The sequence below is a fragment of the Tasmannia lanceolata genome, unplaced genomic scaffold (genome assembly GCF_043159265.1).
Source record: "Tasmannia lanceolata isolate RefF3 unplaced genomic scaffold, GAP_Taslan_0.1 ptg000037l, whole genome shotgun sequence".
NCBI lineage: Eukaryota > Viridiplantae > Streptophyta > Magnoliopsida > Canellales > Winteraceae > Tasmannia > Tasmannia lanceolata.
The window spans coordinates 56,951,547-56,957,546 of NW_027518714.1; positions in this window are offsets into that span (position 1 = coordinate 56,951,547).

The following is a 6,000-nucleotide window of genomic DNA, read 5'->3' on the forward strand; positions in this document are numbered from 1 at the left end:
TTTTAACACGTGCCCTCTCCTCATTTGTCAAACCAGGTAGCCCATACGCTGATGGTATAATGTGATATTTCCATGGGTCCCTCTTTATAGGCTCCACAAGGCTATCTAAATCACTGAGATCATAATTACCCCTAGCACGAATTTCTTCCCACCAATTTGCTTCTTTCAGTGACTGGATAACTGCATGGCCAGAAGTTATGAGTGCCTGACCGGATGGTCCCCAACTAGACCTCAATCTAATTGCTTCAGGAATTAGTGTCCCTTCCCTATAAGCCAGTAATACTCCATAACTCTTCTTGGTGTAACCCAATGAAACCCTGTCTTGAATAAGATATCACGTGGTAGCTTTTCAAGAATTGCTTCACAATTGCAAGCCCGGCATATGGTCTTAGCCCTTTTCATGAAATTTTCTCTGTTGGATTCAATAAATCCTTCACCAGAAGTTCTAAAAGAACTTTATATGATAAAAGGGACAACAAGTGCACAAAGTTGTGCATTGGGACTTTCCTTCATTATGTTCAACATATCAGATGTGAATTCAATCATATAATCTTCATGGACATCAAATCGTTCACATTCTGGTTGCCCAGCATACCATCCAGCTTTGACAGATTCTAGTCTTAAACACCCAAACTTGATATGGGTCTGGGAATCAACATTAGCTATCTGATGTTTTGCAAGAACATAAACAGCCCCCAAAAAATCTTGAGGTAACTTCAGATCGAATCTTGGTTGGGAGACCTGATGTGGGCCCGAGTATACATAAGGGTAATTGAGTGGGAGTCTAAGCCACCACTCCTTTTCAACCTCTCCTAGAGCGGCTCTTTCGGGATCATAAAAGGGTCTTCTGTAAATTATGTCTTCAAGGTCATTGTCAACACTACTACGTGGTAGGAAACCATCTTTATCAGGTTAAGATCAGTTGGCAATGGCTTTGTTAACATGAAGGCCTCTTGTTTTATGTATCCTTTTTCATCCCTTTCATGAAATTTGTCGACCTTCTTTGATGTACCATCCAAGACAGCCATAACCTTAAGTCTTTTGCGTGAACCCTCAGTTGGGTCATCATACGAACCAGTCTATGTGAGCTTCAACATAGGTACATAAGGTGGTGCATTTTCCGGATTGACTTTTCCTTCACCCTTTTCTTTGGTTTTGTCTTGGTTCACTACACCTTGATTCTGGGTCTCATCACTTGATTGATTTTGTTCATCATCCGCCATTTGGGTCCTTTGGACGTCCGCTTGGTCTTATGTTAATGGTTCTTCAATCCTGACCGCAGCATTGACTGTTAAAAACAATAAGAATGAAGAGGTATTAATCGTTTACAAATTTTAGTTTATCATCAAGCAAATGAATAATGGAAATAGATGTTTCATAGAAAAAACCATACATGTATATAGAGTCGAAGCTTGTTATAGTTTGGTCACCTTTTCCCACACTCTTTAATGAAAATCAACGAAAGGGATGAAAAGTAAATGAGGATTTCCACATTGTTGCATATGGTCACCTCGTTCTAATTGCTTTACATTTTCCACTCCCCGAAACTTGAACGTCAGGTAAAAAACATTTATGGAGAAAAAATAATTACGAGGGTCCAATTGGGTTGAAAATTTCCTAGAGAACAGGGATGAGGGATTCACGTCGTTGCTTGGTCACCTCGTTCTAATTGCTGTACCTTCCCACTGCCCCAAACTTGACTGTTCGGTTTGGATCCAAGGTAAAGAAAACATTTATGGCAAAAAAAATTCCAGGTGCAATTAGGGGGTGCAACTTGGGTTGGCCTCAATAGGAACCTGACTGGTTCAACCTGATTTTGGCTCGGGTTGGATTGGTATTTCCTCAGGGTGGGTTGGGCTGGGGTTGGGTAAAGCCGGCCCAATTTAATTTCGGGTCGTATTAGGGGTTGAGGCCTTGCCCGACCCAAACCCGACCTCTGTTGTCTAATTTTATCATAATTTCTTTGGGTTTTTTTTTCTGTTCTTTTTTTTTTGGGTCCTAGGTCAACCCGAACCCAGCCTGATTCAACCCACCCGATTTGGAAAATGCTGATTAGACGGGTTGTGTTAGGGTTGAGAGATTTAGAGGCGGGTTGGGTTAAGATTGACCGTCCTTAAACTGAGGCGGGGCGCGTTAGGGTTGAGGGAATGCCATCTCAGGTTGGGCTAGCGTTGGCCTCAATCCTACCTGAGTTGCACCCATAGGTCCAATTGATTCAAGAGGAATCCTAAACTTACGGGCGCCCTTGCATAAATAATATGGAGTTTTTATATGATGAAAGGCCTTATAGTTAATTATTTTTCAAAAAGTACCCTACTGTCCACAACATAGGATGATCCAAACCGTCCATTAGATGGGACACGGACACAACCTAAATAGGTTGTGCTCCAAAAATCATTTCCATAGGTTGATCCTAACCCTTCAATCTATAGAGGGTTAGGATCAACCCTCTAACGTGCGGTCCTTCTATAGATTTGAGGGTTAGGATGAACCTATGTAAATGATTTTTGGGGCACAACCTATTTAGGTTACTGTCTCATCTAATGGACGGTTTTTATCATCCTATGGTGTGGGCCGTGTCGTACTTTTCAAAAAGTAATGGAGTAAAAACTCAATAGTATGAAAGGAGTTTTTATATGGTGACGGAACGTCAAGTACCGTCAAAACGGTACCCCCCTTGATATTTGATCCAACAGCTACCCACTTTTTAAGAGTCTGCTGTTGGATCAAATACCAAGAGTGGTACTTTTGAAGTACCACCATCACGTGACTTGACGATCCGGCGAGAGATAATTTCTCGTGTGGAAGAGCGCCCCCATTGGTTCAAAGTCACTATATTACATTTAATCTCTATGACTTTTACATTATTAGGTACTATGATAAATTTCCAAGAAAAGTGAGTTAGACAAGCACTAAAAAAAGTCCTTTTGTAAAATAAAAGTTCTAATAATTTATTTTTAACCTAGATCTTAACAACCCAAAGTAAAAAACTCTAGCTTGTTTAGGATTGTCTAATCTATGTGATTTTCAAGCTATGATCCCTCTGGGGGCCTATAAGATGGAACCCAAATAGCATGCATGTGTGCCAGGGCAATTTGTATCAGATAAAGGTGTCAATTTCTATGGGTACCACTTGGGTCAGGTTCAACCCGATTTAGGCTTGGGTTAGGTTGGGTTCGGGTTTGGAAATAAATTTTGGTTGGGTTAGTGCTTAGGTGGGCAAACAGACCCAACCCAAATCTAACCATGTCACCCTAATTTGATAATGAATTTGTGACTATTTTAAAATCTTAGGTTATGTTTTTTTTGGTAGTTTTTCTGTTTTGCCCCGGGCCAACCTGAACCCAATTCATTCCAACCCGACCTAATCTGATCAGTGTTCTTTTGTTTGAAAACGACCCACAGAGCTGATCTCTCCCTTGATTTCTTAGTCCATTTCTCCAGGTCAGGTACCTTCGAAAGTCTAATTTTTATAAGTGCTATAATCTAGAAGAAGGCATGTAGACGTGTTTGACAAAAAAACCCAAGTCAGCAATTCCATCAAACACAGCTTTGAAGCCTTTGGACATTGAAAGGGAGATAGAAATTGTGACGTGCATAACTCTAGAGACTCCTTATTAGATGCTTCTACACCAATCTCACAAGCTATCACTAGCTAATTAGAAAAGTGTTTAATAAACTGAGGAGTGCCATTATCAAAACAAAGGATTAAAGAACATCCAACTTCGTTATCGGCCAATCACGTCTCGCCAAGTCGTGTACAGTTTCTTCTGGGCCCGAGCCAAGTTAACACCCGACACGCCGAGTTTTTAATACGAAGCAAAGGATCATTTGACTACGCAAACAAGTATTATAATGATTTCAATTAGATAGTAAACTCTGCACAGTTTTGAGATGATAAAAGAAATGTGTTCAAAGGGGACATTTGACTATGTAAATTGTGTTATTTAAGCTCTTGGCCCATGACAAGGTGCCTTAAAAATGCCGACCAAGTTCCTTGTGAGACATCTCAAGCTCTCTTCCGCACGTCACAACTCCATACAAACAATTTAAAACAAGGGAGTGCAGATATCAATTCTCCTCTGGGAATTTAAAATTTTTGCAGTCAAGTAAATGATAAATGCAACCTAACAATCCTGGGAAAATGTAAGTATGTCTTTTTACATTGATTTTCCCATAGAAACACTATTTTTTCTTTGGCAACCAAACAGAACATGAGCACATTAGCATCATTATTGAAACAAGATGGTGGAGATCTCACTACCTACATGTATAAATAAGGAATTAGTATCTTAAGTAATCTTTATCATGAAGACTTGCGGTATAGAAGATAAAACCATAGTTGCAAAATTCTCGGAATAAATGACATTCTTAAAAAGATCTATACCCCATTTTAGACTTTAAAACATATCCTAAGTACAACAAAAAAAATTCTGTCTGAATTCTTTAATTAAACAAGAAAACATGAATTTCACAAATAAATCATCAATTTATAAGAATTATTTTTTTTGAAAAGGGTAAGCTGGGGTTAGGCAGACCCCGACCAGATATATTGAAAAAAATGGAGATTACAAAGATAGAGCAAGAGCGCACCCAAGCCACAAGCGACCGGGAAACAAGAACAGACTAAGTGCAAAGCAGCACGGACAAAAACAAAACAAGAACAACGGCCAAAAACCAACAAGCAAGCAACAACTAAGTGAAACAGAATTTCAAAGCCCAACAGCAAACAGAGGGGACACGAACCCAAAAGCAAGAGGTCCAGACCCCACTTAGGACTTGTAATGAATCTGAATTATTATATGAAAATCTCGTTAAAATTCAAAATTACTGAGAAAGACATTGTAATGAATCTGAACCCACATCCTACATTTGCAATCACATACACAAAACTAATCGCCGTATGCGTTTTATTGTGTCTTATTTAGAAACATAAGTATATCTATAGCATGAGCTTTTCCAAGTTTTTCGCAAACATTTTCCGAATTTCCTTTCCCAACTTGTCTAGCTAAACTATTCCCCCATCCGGAATTTGTAACTATGGAGATAACATGAAAAAAAAAGTACATTTTAATCCTTCGGAGAAAGAACATGACCAAAATTCAAGAAATAACATCCATTTCTTCTCGATGAAACTCAAGCTGCAAAAGTGATCTTCGACCATTGTTCGAACTCCATGGAATTTTGCAAAGTAATTGAGTACTAATGCTAGAATTCTTTGTTCGAACTCCATGGAATTTTGCAAAGTAATTGAGTACTAATGCTAGAATTCTTTGCTTGTTTACTGCTCATAATTATAGTTTGATCATTAAACTCGATCCGCCATTTTTTTTTATTGGTGTGGAGCTACAAAATGCATTGGTAATTAGGAGAATTTATATGGTACAGAAAACGCCATTGTTATATTGGATGTGTGCATTCTATTTAGAAACTCCACAGGTTGACCTCAAACTCAGTCCAGTGTAATTGATTTGAGTCTACTCGTTGCGACCACAGTGTGAGTTTCAAGTGAAGTACAGTGCTTTTTTACAGACATTATATAAAGATAGAAGCATTCATAAAAGGTGTGGCTGGAAGGGAATGGAGCTTTTACAGGTATAACCAATTTGGGCATCATTTGAGAATGGATTCTTTTGAGTGGTTTCATCTTTACAATATTCTGCTCAAATTGGTGTTCAACATGTGATTCAGATGCCATGGATTTGATTCCCCTCTCTTTAAGTTATTATTCTTGTGCATGAACAGAAGGCAGAAGGCATCTCTTTTAAAAAATCATAAGCCCGTCTTTCTTTCTTTTTCCTTTCTTTACCTCCTATGGTTCATCTCTTTTTCAAGAAAATCATTTGCCTTTTGATAAGAAAAGCTCTAAAGACACTGAACAGCATGTGTACCACACTGTATCTGGAGAAAGTTGTCTGAATGGGCAAATTGAAAGATTAATACTGATTTGAAATTTTGGTTTGCTTACAAAAACACCCACTTCCACAGTATACCCATTCC